Source organism: Corvus hawaiiensis, chromosome 19 (genome assembly GCF_020740725.1).
Source record: "Corvus hawaiiensis isolate bCorHaw1 chromosome 19, bCorHaw1.pri.cur, whole genome shotgun sequence".
NCBI classification, from domain to species: Eukaryota; Metazoa; Chordata; class Aves; order Passeriformes; family Corvidae; genus Corvus; species Corvus hawaiiensis.
The window spans coordinates 8,192,086-8,210,647 of NC_063231.1; the positions used below are offsets into that span (position 1 = coordinate 8,192,086).

At 54.0% G+C, this 18,562-nt stretch overlaps 2 long non-coding RNA genes across 2 annotated transcripts; both read left to right on the forward strand.

The window, feature by feature from the left end:
* The first annotated feature begins 6,224 nt into the window (after nucleotides 1-6,224).
* Nucleotides 6,225-13,627, forward strand: LOC125335699. Its single transcript, XR_007207522.1, has 3 exons — nucleotides 6,225-6,457; nucleotides 11,995-12,078; nucleotides 12,998-13,627. It is a non-coding gene; the product is annotated as an uncharacterized LOC125335699 (long non-coding RNA).
* Nucleotides 13,628-14,905: 1,278 nt separating this feature from the next.
* LOC125335700 lies at nucleotides 14,906-16,052 on the forward strand. The gene is made up of 3 exons (XR_007207523.1): nucleotides 14,906-15,066; nucleotides 15,615-15,752; nucleotides 15,842-16,052. It is a non-coding gene; the product is annotated as an uncharacterized LOC125335700 (long non-coding RNA).
* Nucleotides 16,053-18,562: the final 2,510 nt, after the last annotated feature.

An 18,562-nucleotide genomic window follows, 5' to 3' on the forward strand; every position in this document is an offset into this window, starting at 1 on the left:
TGAGCAGCCATGAGCCCCAGCTCAAATATTAGCTACAGTGTCCCAAGGTGGTCACCAGGCAGCAGAGAAACCCCTCTGGACCCGGGTTGGCACAGCCAAGCTTATCACCTTCCCTTGAGGTGCAGGGGAAGAGGTGCTTTAGACTTAGCTGAAACCCGGAGACACCCAGCTTAAACCCAGAACAAAGCTGCAGTGCAGTGCAAGTACTTTCAAAAAGGGGAAAAAATCAAATTCTGACCAGTATGAGCACTGGGGGGATAATCTGGGTGGAGCGTTGGCTATCACTTGCTGTGTGTTTAAAGAAAAGGAATCTTCGATGCTTTTGTACCTGGTGTCCTAGCCCACGCCGGGCTCACAGCCTGGCACCTGGTTCCTGGGTGCAGAGGGTGCCCTTCCTCGCTCCCTGGCACCAGGAGTCAAAGGGTGTGGGCTCAAAAGTCTCCACTTAGAAATATTAAAATATTAGAAAATATTAGAAAATATTAGAAAAATAAGTGAGAAATCCCCCAGCCTTTTCCAGGTTTCTGCCTCCCCCTCTGGGCTCCTCAGGTCTGGCCCTGTCAGGAGCCCAGCCCCATTCCCATGTGCCATCCTGCTCCACAAACAGGAGATGGGGAGTAAAGCTGTGGTGATTCTCCGCTGCCTCAAAATCCCAAACGATCCCAACAGCCCTGCATTTCTGTGTCTCGTCCCAGACGTGGGACATAAATCAAGGGCAGGAGTGCAGGCACACGCTGTCACGTGCCTGCCACCCGTTTCCATGGTTTCCCATGAGTGTTGCTCTCAAGGGCTTGGGGTTAGGAGGCGACTTGTTCCAGAAGGAGAAAGATGCTGCGGTGACACCATTGCTGCCTGCTGGCCCAGAGGGGAGCTCAGCACAGTGCCTGCTGCTCAGACAGGGCACTCCAGGGCCATGGGGCTCAGGGAGGGGGACAGAGAACATTGGTCCCCATGGCCAGTGCAGAGACTGAGACGGGGTCAGCCTGCATAATCCATATTGAAGAAATCAATCCATCTCTCTCAGATCCTGATTCAACACCCTGATCCCTTTCCCCTCACCAGCTGAGCATCACAGCCCTCCTGCTTTCCACCTCCTTCCTGTGGACCTGTCCCCATGATGGGGTGACACTGCGGTGCCCTGTCCCTGCTGAGCCTGAGCCTGCTTCTCCCAGAGCTTCTGCACAGCATGAAGAGAGCAAGTGCTTGTTCAGGCAATCCTCCATCCCAGCTGCAGAAGGGGAGGATGGGTTTCCAGGCCCTCCAAGCCTCTGCCTGTGGCATGCCATGTTCCTGAGGGGTCTGTACCCACCTGCTGACGGCTTCTCCCACTCCCCTGTGCCCTCCCACGTTGCCTCTCCTCCTCTCATGTGCTGGGTGCAATGAGAAATGTACTTGGCTCCTAATCCTTGAGTGGGAGGTGAAGGCAAAAAACCCCAAGACTTCAGCTCCACAGCATGTGGGATGTGGATGATGGCAGATCCCCACCTTTGACTTCTCCACGGTCTCTAGGGCGAAGGCAGACACCTCATATCCAGACCTTCGGGGCTGAGTCCACCCTTCCTGGTGCATGGGGACAGCCTTGTTATTTGGTTCCTGGAGAATAACAGGTCACTTCTTGTGTCCCCTGCAATGTCAGCTCCCTGGGGCCTTCTGACAGACACTGTTACTTGGGGTGGTCCCAGGAAGGCACCACATGAGATCCAGCAGGGGCCGTTTTGGGAAGGAGCTTCGGGAGTTGCCCCAAGGCCTTGGTGCTGGTGGGATTCCAGGGGTGCAGCGAGGATCCCGTCTCCAGACCCTCAGGACACCAACCTGGCCAGAACAGGAGCAGTCCTGGGATTCTGAGTGGAATAAGGCGTGGTGCATGCCAGGTTGGGTGTTCCTCCTTCATTCTCCTCCCAGAGCCACTCTGGGCTGCTGCAGTACCTGACCTGGAGATATTGGACTTGTCACCCCGACCTTTGCTGAACCAAAGGCTCTGGTTGCCAGCCCAGCTCACCCAGCAATGCCCTCAGCCTGCCAGGCCTCTCTCTCCCTTTTCCTAATCCAGCCCTGCTGCCAACTGCAAAGCCCTGGCCTGAAAAGGAATAACAAGACTTTAGGAAATGGCTTTGCAGTGCTGCTGCCCAGGGAGGGAAGGATTTAGCCTAAAGCTTGTATAAATGCTCTGTGCTTATTGCAGGTTTCCTACCCCCAGCTTCTCTGATCCCGGGCGGTCGTGTGCAATCCTGGTGCTCCAGCTCTGTGCCAGCAGTGCCTGTGGTCTGAGCTGTCTCTATAGGATCAGGCTGGAGGACAAAAGGGGCTGCAGCCAGCAGGACCCCCCCAGACTCAGCTGGGGTTGGATTGCTGCCTGAATCCCCATCCCAAGGTGGGGGTGACCCCAGTTTAACCATGCAGTCATTGTCCACGTTGCTGGAAGGCTTGGTCACCAATTTACTCGGAAAGACCTGAAGTACCGAGAAACTGGGATTTCCCCAGTCCCATGTCTTCAGCTTGGCTGGGAAGAGATGTGCCAGGGAAGTGCCAAAGCAGGGAGCTGCTGTCCCCTCGCAGCCCTGGGCAGCTCTGTGATACCTGGGCTGTGGTGAGGGGCAAAGCTGGGAGCAGACATTCCTCTGCCGATGGAATCCAGACCGCAGGCGGTGCTGCCGGAGCTGGGGGGAATGTGCTTAAACCAAACCAGCCCCTTCTTACATGGAGCAGGGTTCCTCTACTCTGGGGTCCAAGGGGTTCCTCTGTCCAGCAAATGTGGCTTTGTGCAGAGACTGAGGTGCCACCAGAGCAAACCTTCCAGTGGGACCCTGCCCCGAGCCCCCAGCTCCCAGAGGGGGCCCCAAACCCTGTGGCCACTCCAACCTCAGTTCACCACTCCCATGTGTGAATCAGGAAGGTGTGGGATGCTGGGGACTGGGACAGCAGCAGCACCTGGGAAGGGAGCATGGGATGCAGACCCTTGGCAGCAGCAGGCAGAGGGGAGGCAGTGGGTGTGATGGGGACAGCACAACCTCCCCCTGACCTTAATCCTTATGTCAGCTTTTCTGGCTTCCTCCCCAAAAAATCCCTACCAACCCACACAAACCAAAAACCCCCAAGGATTAGGAAATCCAGGGGAATAGGAAGAAAGGAGCCCTGGGAGTGGGGCTGGTGCTGCCCAGGGCTCTCAGTCAGGGCAGGGCAGGGCAGGGCAGGGAAGGGCAGGGTGAGAGGCTGCCAAGACAACTCTGGAGATCACTTCCAACCCAGACCAACCTGTTCCCAGACTGGGAACATTGCAAAAACTCCCAGTCCCATACTGGGTTTTAGGAAACTGAAACCTTGTGATGCAGCTGGGAGAGATGAAGCAAGAGACACTCAGGAAGCAGAAGACAGATCCAGCACCACAGGGCTTCCTGGACAAGGCATTTGCCAGCTGGTAAACTTCCCCAGATCCTGAACTGCCTCCACCTTCCCCTTCACCCCCAGTGCTCAGCTCTTGCCCCCTGGAGCACAGCCCCTGTCACAGCCAGACCCTTCAGCGGTAAGCAAGGGTTATTGGGAAACAAGTCCACACTTCCAAACTGATTCTCTTTGCTGCTCTTTTCCTTCCTGAAGCTGGTCTGAGCATGGCAGGGGTTGCTCAGGAAAGCCAGCAAGCTAATGTATTCATGTCATCTCACATTTGGTGCCAGGACATGAAGTAAACACCGTCAGGGACTTCGCTCCGGTTCAAAGACAAGCCCTGATTCTTATTCCGATCACATTATCCATGCTCCTTGTATAGCTTCATTGATTCATATTATAAAAAGAAAAGCCTTCAAAACCCATTAAGTCTGCCCCGTCATTCCAGCCCTGCTCTCAAGAGCCAGGGTAAGAAGCATTAACTAATCTGCTCACATTACCTTGCCTTTGAACCGAGCACCTCTCAGCATCAATCGAGAGTGTTTGCAGGGGATATGTTCCCTCATGGGGCGAGTTTTGGCTGCCAAGGTCACCCAGTGACCTCAGTGCCAAAGTCAATCGATTCCAGAAGATGTGTTTTGCGTTGCAGAGGTCACCCAAGTGAGTGCAGGGGCCAGCACTCAGGCACTGCCTCCTGCACCGGGCTCCCCTTCACACCCAGGGCTTGTGCCCACAGGGGGAGGTTCAGGCAGCCCAAGTGATGGTGCCCTGTTTGGTTAGGTGGGTAAACCTAAACAAGTCCCTGAAGGAGTGAGCTCAGGGCCTCAGGCAGCACCTGGGGTGCAAGAATGGGGACTTTGCTGGTGTCAGCCTGGCTGGGTCTCGGCGAGGGGAGAAGAGTTTACAAGTGGGGATTACGAAAGCCGGGCTGCCGACTGCCAGGGAAAAGAAGGTCCTTCCAGCCTCTTGGGCTTCAGCTCAGCCAGAAGCCGCTGTTTGTTTGGCTCCAGTGACTTCCCAGCATACCGGACCATGCTCCTGGGGGCTCAGCGTGCTCCAGAGCGCCTGGCCAGGACACGGGGCTTGGCCACCCCACGCACTCCCCGGTGCCTTGCATAAGGCAGCTCCGCGCCCTCCGGCCGGCCTGACTTACACTCAGGAAGGAATTATTCACTCTTGTCTCCATCTGACCGCAGGACACACTTGGGATGTTTCTTCCACCACTCTCAGCAAGGTTTCCCATCCTGCCGGTGCCAGTAACAAGGCCAGATCCATGCCCTTTGCTCCTGGCCAACCCCCAAGTTCAGGAGCAGGGACTGTTTACTGGATAGCCTTAGAGGAATTTGGTTTTACTGACATTTCAAGTGCTGCTTGAGACTGTTGTTTTTGGAGTACTTTGAGAGGACATGTCCACCAGGAGAAGATTAACAACAGCTGTCCCAGGCCCCTGCCGTGGCTGGATTTAGGGGGCATCTCTGGTTGTGGCTGGATGGGGATGGAAAGCCAGGCTTCCTGGAAAGCTCAGTTTTGCTTTCTTTCAGACCCAACCACTCACTGAACCCAGACCCATCAAGGTTGCTTGGATTTGGTTCTGGGTTTCAAAACCCTTTTGCAGGAGGAAGCTGTTTTCTGTCTGAGTTATGGGAATGCCTAGGTTGGTGCTTTTCTCAGCTGCCCTGCTGAGGCCAATGTCCATCCCAAGTCAGCCCGTCTCATGCCCCAGGGCCAAAATGGAGCTGGGGCATGGGGAGAACCCTCAGGATGGTGTGCACAGCCCCAAAAGGAGACACATCCCAACTTTGATGAGCAGCAGTGTTAGACTCCATGGATCAGAGCCCATTGCCACAGTGTCCATGTGGGACAGGCTGAGAGCAGTCACTGGAGGAACCTCATGGCAAAACCCCACCTGGGGGCAAAACCCCACAGCCAGTGTCTGCAGCTCCCTGCCTGCTCTGGGGCTCTTCTCCAGGTCAGCACCACCACCACCACCGAGCCCCATGTCTGTGTCCACAGATCTGCCTGGCAAACACAGCTGTCTCCCCGCTGCCCCTCTTGCAGAGGTGCTTCCCAGTTGTTCTCTTTAACCTAAACCCACAGAGTCACTCCAGAACATGTTCTGCTTTGCAGAGGGCTGAGCTGGGACAAGATGTGTGAAGGTGATTCACCGCCTGTGGAGCTTAGAGTGGAGGGAAATCTTCCCTGGCAAGAGAACAGGATGGGCAAGGAGATCTGGGGGAGAGCATAGGGCCAGAGCAGCTCTGTGAAGAAAGGTGTGTGTGCTGCTGAGCCATGGGAGAGTGGGGACAAGGAGGCAAGCCCAGCCCAGGTGACGGAAGGATGCAGACAAGGTCTTGGGATCAGCTGGCTGAGATGAGTCCACAGGGAATTACAGGCAAGTCTGAGCCTGTCAGATTACTGGAGCCAGGGAGGGGGGGAGCGGGTTGAGGCAGGTCTGGCAGGAGGAGGGATGGAGGAGCAGGAGGGAAAGAGAGGAGCAGGGGGAAGGTGGGCAAAGAGGGGAGGGAGGCACACGGGAAAGGGGGGAGCAGAAGGGAGTACCCAGCCCTGGTGGTGTGGGGCTGGTGGGGGCAGGAAGACAGACTGGGGGTGCCATGGGGTGGATGAGGTGGGAACTGGCCTGGTCCATGACACGTTTGCCCCAGCACCCACCTGGCCAAAGTGCAGGGCTGGGACCAGCCAGGGCAGGAGCACACCACACACCGAAACCGATTCAATGCTCAAGGTGTTACAGATCAGCTCTGGGGTCCCTCCCACCCGGAGGTCAGAGGAGAACGTCCTCATTTGCTGCCTCCTAATTACATCTGATCCTGCCTTAATTCCTCCTGAAACCTTCCCTGAGAGCTTTCAGGTGGTTGCTGGGGAGAGGTGCCCATGAGCAGGGGTGACAGGCCAGCCACGCACGGGTGACAGCCCTGGGCTGAGCAGTGCCTCCGGGAGGGATGTGAAGGTCTGTGGGTGCTGGTGGTGATGGAGGAAGCGCCATGTGCACCACCATCCTGATCCTGGGTCCACTGGTCCTCCTGCTGCGGCGCCGCTTCTGCAACAAAGTTGAACCGTACGTCCTCTCCTGTCCCCCTCCCGACCCCTCAGGGCCCTGGGGCTGGGAGGGTGAGGGGTGGTCCTGGGGTGGAGGATCTCACTTCTCAACTTATGTTGTATTCATGGAGATATTTGGGTTCCTTCTGGTTTTGGTTCTCTGGGGGACACCGGGAGGCATTTTCTCTAGCTGGGCAGAGAGGAGCCTTCTGTGATCTGCTGTCACCTCCTCTCCCATGCACCAGCGCCAGTCAGGAGGAAATGAAGGATTGGTCCTCCTGTTTGTCTGGTGCAAAGGGCCAGGGATGAACCACTGGGATGCTTCTACATGCACTGATCAAGGTGTTTCCCAAACGGAGCAGTCCAGCACCTGCAGCTTGGCTGCCTGACTGTCGTCATGCCTTGGCTTGGGAGATTGAGCAGTGATCTCAGCTGTGGGGACATCACCAGGCTGCCATTGAGACCCAGCTGGTGTAAAACAGCCCTGGGGAGGTCCTGCTCCATCCCTGGGGTTCTGGGAGGTTGGAGGAGTGTCTGGGTGTGTGGAATGCTCGAGAGCATCAGCTAAACGTTGGCTCTGAGAAGAGCCAGCAGCCACCACCCCGCACCCTGTTGCGCTGTGCTCCGTGTTCACACACACGCTCACGCTCATCCTGGCTCCAAGGCGAAGGCAGGGAGCAGATGGGAAGGGACTTGCTGCAGTCCCACACCAAGGCAATGACAAAACTGTGACTGGAGGGCAGGGTCACCTCCTGCTCGATGCGTCCCCGCTGCGCCATGGGCACGGTGCCGGCGGCTGCGGCTTCCACTACCTGCAGCTCCCCGTGCCTTTTGGGAGGGAGTCTTGTCCCCGTTCAGCACTGGCTTGGCTTCAGCTCGGTGGCAGTGGGGCCGTGCTCACAGCGAGCCTGAGCATCGCCCTCGCTCGCTGTGCAGCGCCTGCTCCAACACCAGGCTCAGCTCAGGAGGTTTCCGCTGGAGACGCACAAATCTATTTACCAGTGGAGATTGGAGACATCTGAAAGTGGGGAGGTCAAATTGGCACTTAATGAGCCCATTGAGTCAGGGGAGGGGGAAACAAGGCTCAGAGCAGGGAAGGCATCTCCTGGCCTCTGTGGCCCCAACTGTCTCTATGCTACCTGCAGCACTGGCTGAATTAAACACTCATTAAGTGTCCGAGCAAACGAGCTGCAGAGGTGGGGGCTGTCTCTGGGCAGAGGGTAGGGGGGATTGGCAAGGCTGGCAGACTGCAAGTCCATCCCTTGGGAAGCTGCAGGAGAAACGGGCTGGGGGACAAGTCACCTGGAATGATGGCACCAGAGCTCGCAGTGTGCTGACAGCCCTGTGCCCCAGCCCTGGACAGGCAGATCCAGCTGCAGCACAAGCCCTGCCCAGGGGAGCAGTGTGAGGGGTCAGCTTCTTAGGAGCAGGCAGTGAATAAAGCACAAATCTGTGCACAAGGAGATAGGAAGGAACCTGGAGCTGAAAAGGCTGAGGTTGGGAGGGATGTGGTGCTGCCCTGGCTACCTCCACTCAAGGCAGGATCAGCACTCCTTCCACCACATTTTAACTGGGGGCCCATAGCCTGGTTCTGGCTTCATCACCACCACCACGATCATCATCATCATCGTGTGGCTGGTGAGACAGCAGCACAGCATAGGGACAAAATGTGGCTGGTGCCAGCACCAGCAGCAAAAAGCTGGAATGAGCATGAGGGTTCCCATCACGGCATGGACCTGGGAGCATGAGGGACACTCAGAGCTGCATGGGCAGGAAAAACTTCCTCCAAGCCCTGCTGCAGCCTTCAGACAGGCAGCTGGTCTGGGTGCAGACACCAGCCCATAGAGAAGCCGTACACTCCTAGATTAGTTCTTTTGGTGATTAATTGCTCTCACCATTAAAGACCAGTGGCTATTAACAGCTTTTCTACTTGATCTATTTTGGACATTCATCTACTTGCCTTTCTCTGTGCTGGCATAAATCAGAGCCGTTCCACTGATAGCTTTACACCAGGAGAGGTTCTGTTTCCAGAGTTTCATGTCCTGGAAAAGAAAAGCAGCAGAAGCAAGAGAAAAATGTGCTGCTGGCCAGGGACTGGGGAGAAGTGGTACAGGAGACCAAGGCACAATGGCCCTGGTGAAGGGCAGGCAGCATCCTCAAGACCAGGAACAGACCTGAGGCACCAGAGCCCCAGTCCTGTGTTGATCCAACAGGATTTTGGCCAGCTAGAGGATTGGGCTTAGGCTGGTCAGGCACCAGGACCCCATACAGCAAGAAAGACCAGGATTTTCCATATGTGCACTTCTCTGAGTGACTGCTGGGTTAAAGACATCCCTGAGAAACAGCCTGTGTGAAGAAAATGTCAGGAGCCCACATGTTCCATGGGATAAACCTGGCTTGGTGCAGGATCAACCCTCTGCCTCTGACGTCCCCGTGTGTGAAGCAGGGCGTGCATCCTGGGCAAAGGACACAAATGAGCAGCACAGGCAAGATCAGATTATGTGAAATCCCCTGCTCACTTGACCTCCTTCACGTCCTTGTCTTCTATTTATATACCTTGGGGCTGCCAGGAATGGCACAGGTTGTCCTTGGCCCACCCTCGCAGAGCTGGGGTGCTCAGCCATGGGATCAGTGTTGGCCACTGGAGCTGGCTGCCACCACCTCAGACAAAGAGGTTTGAAAGGATTCCTCCCAACATCCCGACTGTGGGGTCTGCTATCCCTGTCCCTTGCTGGAGCTGAAAAGCAAACTGGAACACTGTCCTGGACTAACCTGCTGTCAAGAGACAGGAAGGTCAAGAGGGACTCCTTGGGCTCCAGTGCTTGGATTTCCTCAGCAAGCAGTGATTTATTCTTTGTTTTGTGTGATATTTAACGAGAAGGTCCTGGCTGGAGGCCAGGGCTGGCTATGGATGTCTGCTCTGTTTGCCTTTCTCGTGTTCTTCCCCTCCAGTCTCTTCCTGGCAGGAGCTGCTCACTGCCTGCTCCTGGGTTTGGAGAGATAGAGATGCTGCTGGCTGGGTTTGGTCTTGGTGCCAGTCCAGCGTGGGGGGATGCAGGGCACTGAGCCCCCACAGGAGTCCAGGAGCACAAAGGTCACACAAAGGAGCCTGTTGGAAAGAGCCAGGTCTGTGAGATGTCCTCCACAGAGAGCACTTGGAGAGGTCTCAGGCTCGGTGAGGCAGTGCTGGACTATGGCAAAGCAAAGGAGGCACTTTGGGAAGTGAAACGTGGATTTGCTTTGCTGCTGGTTTTTTCAGTCCCCTCCCAACAGGCTGCACATGAATCCCCTGGGCCCCAGAGGGGTTGTTTTCCTGGGGCTGGGAGCCAGGGCCATGGAGAGAGGGAGCATTTAGTGCCTGTGCTGATGTCCCCCCAGGAGAACACCCCACACACTGTGCGGCAAGGCAAGGACAGGCCCTCTGCACTTCAGGCTGGGGAAAACAGAGCTGGTAGCTTGGCATCATCTGGATTAACCTTCCAGCTTATTTCCTTCTGGAAAGAGGCCGTGACCTCCTCATTTCCACTGCCCAGGCACGGCTGGCAGCTGGCAGCAGTGGCACACGGCTCTGCTTCTCCGGGCTGGAGCAATCAGCGTGCAGCAGGCAGGCACAGACAAGTGCCAGCCGAATTTCTGAACACTTTAAATACATAAACAAGGCCACAAACACAGCCCCAAAGTGCTGCAGGCACAGGTGAGCCGATAAATTACCCCCAAACCCACCAGCAAGGGAACACCCCTCTTCTTTCCACAGGAGAAAAGGCTCAGCATCGCTTTCCCCCCATAGCTGCACAGCAGCTGAGCAGCTCCACTCTCTCCCTGGCTGTTTTCAATCCAGTACCAGAAGGGTCAATTCTGTGCCACTTCTGCGGAGTCATTATCCTGTCGGTTATATAAATGTCTGGGCATGCACAAAAGGCAGTGCTGATACAGTGGCTCTGACACCAACTCCCTCCAACACCTGCTTTTCAGCTGGGGAGAGAGCTGAGCACAAGAACATCTCGAGAGCTGTCACACAGAAGGCTGCTGTCTTTCAAGCTGAATGGAGGTCTAAATAGCTCTCACTTCTGCTTTAGAATCTCATTTCTAAATGCAATTAATACTGGCACATGCATAATGAGAGACTGACGAGTGAATACAGACTCCCAGCAATAAAGAAGCCAGCCCCAAGTGCTATGTAAATATTACAAATCCTCGCAGGGAGCTGACCCGGGGAAGACAGCTTTCTGATGATTAAACCCCAGTGACAATACGACTGCATTCCTACATCTGTCACAATACTACCTGCTGATACATAATGAGCCACGCTAAAAGAACTTGCTCTTGCTGCTCTTCAATGCAGATAAAATGTCTATTTGTAGAATGTAATTAATCTCTTCTTCAAAATCAGGAACCTTAGTGTCCTTGGTAACAACATGCCAGTGACTCAGAGAGCGTCTCTGGCTTTTCCTTCTGATTTTGGAGTGAGTTACTGAAAGTCACCCCAAATTCTAGCACTGCAAAGGAGCACAAGTGGAAAAGCCAATGGTATCTGGAGGTAGGGACAGGTTTCATCCACCTTTCTGGTCTCTGCAGCGCTGCTTTGGCAGCTTAAGGAGGTCCCTGGACTTGTTTCAGCCACGTTCCTTATGATGAGACAAGCTCTGTCCCAAGATCTGGTCTCCAACCCATTGAGCACAATTTCCCTTTTACTGTGGGGTCTAACCAGGCAGAGAATAAACTGTCAGAAGAGCAAGGGCCCAATCACAGGATGAAGCTGCTCCCTCTTTTGCCTGGTTTCCCCAGTAGTAAGTGCTGTGTGCTCTGTGCCTGCTCCCCCAGATGGCTTTCGAGCCTGCTGGCTTATTTCAGCCAAGTTGGGCAGGGGATGGAGGTTCAAAGACATCCTTTCCCTACCAGGTAGCGAAGATGCAAAGCTCTGAGCACCAGTGTGGCAGAGGGATGCAGGGAAATGCTGCTGACAGACACCCTGGTCCCTCTGAGGGCTGTGCTTGGGCATGGCCTGCTCCTCCAGCCCACCCCGGGCTGGCTGAGATTCATGCTGAAAAGGCAAAGTTGCTCCAAAAGTGGCTCCAGGGGCCATATCTGCTTTCTATGAAATTCAGTGGGAAGCAACCAGTGCTGGATGTCGCTCACTGACCCAGTTCCAAAGCCCAGGGGAAGCATGGGCCGCGATACAGGGACAGCTGCTTGGAGAGCGGGTGATGGAAGACTTGCATGATTTATTTATTTCCTGGGAAATAAGAAAGAAGAAGAAGAAGAAGAAGAGAATTGTTGGATAAAATCAGCATATTCCAGGCTAAACTGTGCTGCAGCAATTCCTTGTGGGACTGGAGCTGAGCTGCTCAGTCCCCTGTAAGGGAGATTCATCCCTGCTGCTGCACGGTGCTCTGCAGAGCTGGGGGGAACATGGGGAAAAGGAGGGTTTGCTGTTACTGAGGGCTCCGCTCTTCAGTGCAAAAATGCCCTTCACTGGAGCAAGTTATCCCTTCCCTTTAGACAGGGGCTGCAATCAGCAGCACTGCCCACAGCTCACCCCGTCTCCTCTGTCCCCAGGCACTCCGAGGGAGAGGAGGAGATCCGGAGAGAGGCTGGCTCTGACCCTCACACCACGTAACAGTGCTTCGGAGTAAAAGCCAGGTGGGATGCAGCAGCTACCTGGGATGATGCAACTTTGGGGGAATTGTGGGAAGGAAGTGCTGGTTTGGCGCAAAAAGCCCGGTCTTCAAGCATTTTAGTGGTGATTTTTTTGTGTTTCACGCAGGATCTATAGGTCTTCCTGCCTCTTGGTGAGGCTGTGAAGTCTCAAGAAAAGTGTCTTGCTCTGGAGAAAGGAAATTGAAACCTCGAATGGCTGGATTGGAAGGGAAAACCCCATTTTTGCATTACTTTCAGTAGCATTTCAGTTCCCAGATGAGTGCACACCCAGCCCTTTCTCTGTGGCCTCCCGCCTGCTGCCTGGATGCCAGGAGCATCTCGTAGGGACACAAAAGGCAGCAGAGCCGGGGTGATCCAGCTGGGGTGGGGTGGAAGGGGTGCAGGTTGCCCAAAGATGTGGATACCACGCCCCTGGAAGTGTTGATGGATGGGTTGGATAGGGCTTTGAGCAACCTGGTCTAGTAGAAGGGGGTTGGAATGAGATGGTTTTTAAGGTCACTTCCAACCTCAGCCATACTGAGATTCTGTGTGGGATTTGGGACTGATGTAGCTTTGTGTCCTGCTCAGTGACCCCAGGGAGTAAGGCCTGGCTCTGGGGTGTCCATCTATGGCTCCCAGCAAAGGTTGGGTCACTCACCCACCACTGCCTTGGCTCTGGGAGGGAATCTTTGGCATCAAGGGTGAGGGGACACTGGGTTGGGCTATGGGAGAAATTGGGGTCAGAGCTGTCTTTCCTATTCCCCCCTGGGCACTGCTGAATGCCCAGGGCAGCTCAGGGACTCACCATGCCCTGCCTTCCCTTTGGCAGATCCCCCAAGGCTTCTAACCTCATCTGTCCCAGCTCTCAACAAGCAATTAACCACAATTCACCAATTAACCCTGACTCCTTCTCATCCTGCAGCTCCCCTGCACTCTGCAGCCAGCACCGAGCACATCCCAGCCTCGGCATCTACCGAAACCCTCAGCAGAACAACCCATGACAGCAACACACCCACACCACCCAGCTGCCCTCCCACAGCTCAGGGAGGACCAGGCTCTGGGCTAAATGCTGGGGCAGGAAGGAAATTTGCCTGCCTAAGGCTGAGCCCTGGGTCGTGGCCAGCAGTCCCAGCTGTGGGCATGGAGCGATTGGGGGTCCAGCTCCCAGCCATGGAGTTCTCACGTGCTCCGCAGCTTTCCCATGGATATAAATCCATTAATAAAAGATCAGTTTGCAGATGCAGCTTGCTGTAGATGACAGCATTAGAGGCACATCGGCTTCTCCTAAGCACCAGTCTCGTGCTGGGTTTATTTGGTCCATTTGTGGCAGGAGAAGAGTTGCTTTCGGCATTCAGAGATGTCTCGCGTCTGGGACAAGTAGCGGGGTGAGATATATTTTTGGCTCTATTTAGCCACAAAAATTTGGGTTTAGAATAAAGAGAAATATTCCTGTTTGCTGCCAAACTGAGGCAGACGATTTCTTGTGCAAGCCTTCGTTTGTTTGAGGACTCGGTGTCCTGTTGTAAAAATAAATGCTCTGATGGGAAAAGTCTATCGGGGTGTGCTGATCAGTCATTGGGAACAGTGGGCTCGCAAACATCAGCTTCAACCTAACTGGAAAAGCAGCTCCCAAAGCTTTTGCAAGTAGATGTTAGACAGAAGGAGACAGGTCTTTGGTTTTTTGGTGAGTGAAGTAGTCACAAGCTGAATCTTTCCTGTGGGCACAGTTGCTCTGGCCTCACCACGGCTGGCATGAATTTTCAGTGCCAAATACACCCAGTTTGCACCCAAACCAGGCTGTTTGCTCCTCCTGAAAGCCAGCCAGCTCTGACAGCCACAGGAGTAGGGGAAGGAGAGAGGCTGATGGTGGGGAAGAAGCCTGGAGTGTGGCTCCTGCCCAGGATGTTCCCAGCTGGTGTCAGCACCCTCTCCCCATCCTGGGGCTGTAGGGTCACCTCCCTGCCTTGGAGGTAAGGCCAGACATATGAACAAGAGCTCCCAGCATCTTGGTTCTCCACAGTGAGAATTTCACAATTGTATGCAGAGTTTTCCTAATGGATTTTTTTCCCTGCAAGTTTTTAAATTAAGATTCTTCAACCTCAGCTCATGTTAAACATTTTTTTCCCCTTCCTTTTATGATCAGGAGGAATAGAACTGGTTTTACCTGGAGCTGCCTTCATTTTATAGCAGATTAAAAGCAAGATAGAGAGTCAATAATGCCAGGAAGGGGGGTCAGGGGATGAGTACAGCGCTGTGGTGAAGGCAGCACTGAAGAGACTGGAAGCTGAAAAGACAAAAACTTACCAGGATTGAGCCTCAAAAGCAGAATCAGCTCCTCTGATGATATGAATCACCTGGATTCCCCTGACATACTGATACTGCTGTAGAATGGCTTTTGTGTATTGATTTAAGGGAAAATAAAGGTTAAGGGCTTAGCTGCAGAGGTGCTGTTCAGCGTGGGTGGGCAGAAATGAGCAACAAGGAGGATCTGCAAGGTCAGAAATGGGCTGGAGAGGAGCCCTGAGAATGAGGGGTGTATGCTGGGGCTATGAGGCCCCCAAGACTGGAGCAGAGCCTCACTGAGAGGAGCCCACTGGAGCCTGATCTGCAGGGTTAGCCCAGGCACAGTCATCCTGGGCTTAGCAAAAATCCAGATTTCAATCTGGACCTTTCCATCAATAACTCCGACCTTTCTCCCCATCTGGACTAGCACTCAAAAACTCCCAGAAAGGACAACATGGGGCCAGATGGAAATGGTGCCTGCAAATGTCACGGTGCTGCTGGGAACAGGGTCACTGCCCTGCAAACCTGGGTGCACAAACAGTGCTTGCTACATCAGCTGCAGGGGAGTGTGGTAGATTTGGGGGATAAAGGTTCCCTGAGCCATGGAAAGGCCAGCTCTCTGCCTGGGGACCTCCGAGAGGGTGGATTTCATGAGAAATGTTCTTTATTTACTCAGCCAGCCACAGCCAGCAGCTGAGCTCAGAGCGGGTGAGTCTGCCTGTAGCCAGCGGCTGCGCAAGGCTTGCTGGCCACGGCGAGGTGTTTGCTGTTTGCACGGAGATCTGGGATGGTCCCGGAAGGCCCTTGGTGGGTGGGAGTGGGAATTGGGTTAATTTGTTCATTGTGTCTTCTCTGCTGGCCAAAACCACCCTCCACTTCATGAGAAACGCAGAAGGGGTGGTGGCAGCTCTCACAGGTCAGGAACGGCGTCACCAGCGGTTTTCTGAGGGATGCTGATGGACATGGTCCCCCCATCGTGGTCACACTGTCGTGGAGATGTCGTTTGAGGAGGAAGGAAGGATTGTGACATCTCTGCTCTTCTTCTTTCCATCTCTGTCCCCACTAAAATACAGTCTGGGAAAAACCAGAAAGGGGAACGAGATGTTGAGTGGGCTACCCCCAGCTGGGGGTTGGAGGTGCTGTGGGAGCCGCAGTCCCACGCAGTCGGGAGGAGAGGGTGAAGCTGTGGGGCCTTGCTGGGCCCAGCTCCCCGGGGTTTATCGGGCTGTCTGTTTTCATCATTTGTCTCTGAGAAGGGAAGTGGACCACACAGCAGCAGAAAGTCCTGGAAATCTGCGAGGGAGACCGTTCCCAGCACCCTTCCCTCTGCTGTCGCCCCTGTATACAGTTGGCTATGGAGGATGTATGGCTCTGTATTGCTCCAACTCAGTGAGGTAATGCCTCGGAATTCAATTCCTCCCCAGTTAAATTCCTAATCACAGCCAGCATGTGCACTTTCCCAGCTCTGACCCTCTTGTCTCAGTTGCACACGTGGTCTCTCTGACAAACCAAGTGGACCAGGACTGGGGTCACCTCATCTCAACTGCCCTGTCTGCTCCATCCCCAGCACATCAGACCCTGCTGTCTCTCCTCTGCTCCCGCTCCTGATGCATCCTAAAGGCTATGTGTGGCCTATAACTTCTCCTTTTCTCAAATAAACCAAAAAACCCAACCAAAAAAACTACAGTAGAAGCAAGGAGAGGAAATTGCTTCAAGTTTCTTAACTATCTCATGGAACAAAAATGCTTCATGAGGCTGTTCAGGGAAAGAGAGGGTCAAATGTCCCTCATTAATGCTGATTTACTAAGAGGGCTGGGAAGTGGAAGGGGGAGACAATCCAGCTGCCTGTCTCAGTGCACGAGGGTCCTGGCCTGGGATCCAGGCTGGGATGGGAGGGCTGGACCCCCAACATAAGATTGGGGTGGTGGGTTTACCAGCAGCAGGTACAGTGGGGTGCAGGCTGCTGTGCACCCACGCCAGGCTGCCTGCATGCCAGGGCAGACCTGGCCCGCACTAGCACGGCAGAGAGGCAGCACACGGTTCCCTTGGCTCATGTAGCAGTTTGGAAATTTCATGGCTTTCTGAAGAAAAGAGCAGAAGTTGAGTACATTCAACCCAATTAAAACTCCAGAGGAAGTGCAGAGAGGCAGGATGTAATTACCCGTGCTGGAATCCCAGTTCGGAACAGGAGGCAGAGCTCTCCGGATCAAATTAATCCCTGGTGTAACTCTGCCGAAGTTACACCAGGGCTATAATTGGCCTGAAACATTTTAACTATCTCATTTAATGTTATTCATGCTCTGCTGGAGATGAGAATGTTTATCCTAAATGAGGGACTCTAATGCTCTGTAGCAATAATAGAGCGTGAGGCTTATGTGGTTTCTCATTTACAAGGATGCTGGGGAGGCCAGATTGCCACAGAAGATGAAGAAAATCTGGATTCCCCAAATCTTTAGCAATTTCTGGTGGTGGCTGCTTGTGGCCGTTGTCCTTCCTGCAGTGTGTTCACCCTCCCCACACCCAGGCTACCTTTCCATCTCTTGGAGAGAGAGAGATGTACCCCATACCCAGCCAGAGGCAGGAATAGCCAGAGATGCAAAGTGATATGAGAGGGAATGGAAAGCACAGAGAGAGGCCATCCAAGATGAAAGCTTCTATAAATGAGCAGCAGTGAGATTTCCCAGAGACAGGCTTTGATTCCTGTGATGCAGAAAGAGGGGATTTCCATCAGTGAGGGCCGGGAAGCAGCCCCCAGGTTCCTGCAGAAGGAGCAGGGTCAGGGCTGCAGGCAGCTCAGCAAGCACACAGAGCACCACAGTCCCTGCTGCCAGCTGGACACCCCACGGACAGTGTTTCCAGCTGCCAGCCCCGGGTTATCCACCAGGATGATCCCAGGATCATTTGAGCTCCCACGCCAGAAGAGACCTGAGCACGATCCCTGCAGTGAGAGACAGCAAAGCACTGTCACCCTCCGTGAGGAGCATCCTCCAGGGATCACAACCTGTGGTGGCAATGCCACCAGTCAGGCCATGCACACATCCTGCCACTTGCAAAGCAAAGCCTGTGGGTTACATTCCTGCTTTACCCAGCTGAACTGGCTGGTGCCCCCCCTGCCAGGGATGCCACTGGGCCCAAATGTCTGCTGTGTGCCCTGTGTCCCCCCTGACCCAGCCCTGGCAGGTACTGCTCACTGTGGGCTCTGCACCACCATTACCAGGCTTTTGGAGGTTGCAATTATCTGTCTTTAAATCACACTTCCAATCCCCAGGCTGCTTTTAAGCCAGACCCCTGGTCTTTCCCTCTGCTCTCTTGCCAGTGGAAACCGCAGGAAAGGCAGATCTGTTTGTTCTGAAGCAATTTTTTAATGCCCTGTAGCTTAGAAGCTCAAGCATTACAATTCATTCTGGCTGCTCTCTGCTCCTCAGAGATTATTAGATCCTTCTTTTGATACTTCCTCACTCTTTGTAGATGTTACCCTAGTTTTAATTTTCAGGGCTTCCAGACTGTTTTTAACAGTGCTGAGCTTTCAAGTTGCTTCCTTCAAACTTTCTCCATCCATGCTTTCTCAGAGCCTAAATAGCTTTGATTATTCCCAGATGTTTTTGGTTTGTTAACCCCAGAATAGTATTGTGTAACAGCTTGGAAAGAAGACTGGCAGCAGGAGTCCTGGGTTCTCTTTCCTGGTTCACCAAATCGCTTCCCAAGAAGGACATCTGTGGGATTTAACCTACAGAAGGAATGTCATTAGCAGCAACAGGACTGAAGGTGGCTGAAATCCTCTTGCTGATAAAGATAACCCTCTGAAGGCATGGCTCATTTTCTTCACCCAATTGCTCCTTATCTTCTGTGCTGAGATTTCCAAGCAGGATGGCACGTTGGGCAACAAATCTGCAGGGAAGCCTTTGAGCAGGCATTCCTGAGGCTGCCAGGCTTCACTTCATGGAAAATTGCTCACCTCCAGGCCAGGCTGGACTCAGGCTGTGGCCATCCCTGCCCTCCAGCCACCCGGCTCTGCTCTGCTGGGGCCAAGTTTTCCTTGGCCCGGCAGGATGCGTGCGTCTGTCCTGACAGGCTGGAGAGTGGGGACTGAGGAGTTTTACACAACTGGCTGAGCTCCTAACAAACCTCTGCAGCCCTCCTGACTCCGGCAACTCTGCCACTCCCATGTTTGAGCCACTGCATTGCTAAACACTCATAAAAAACA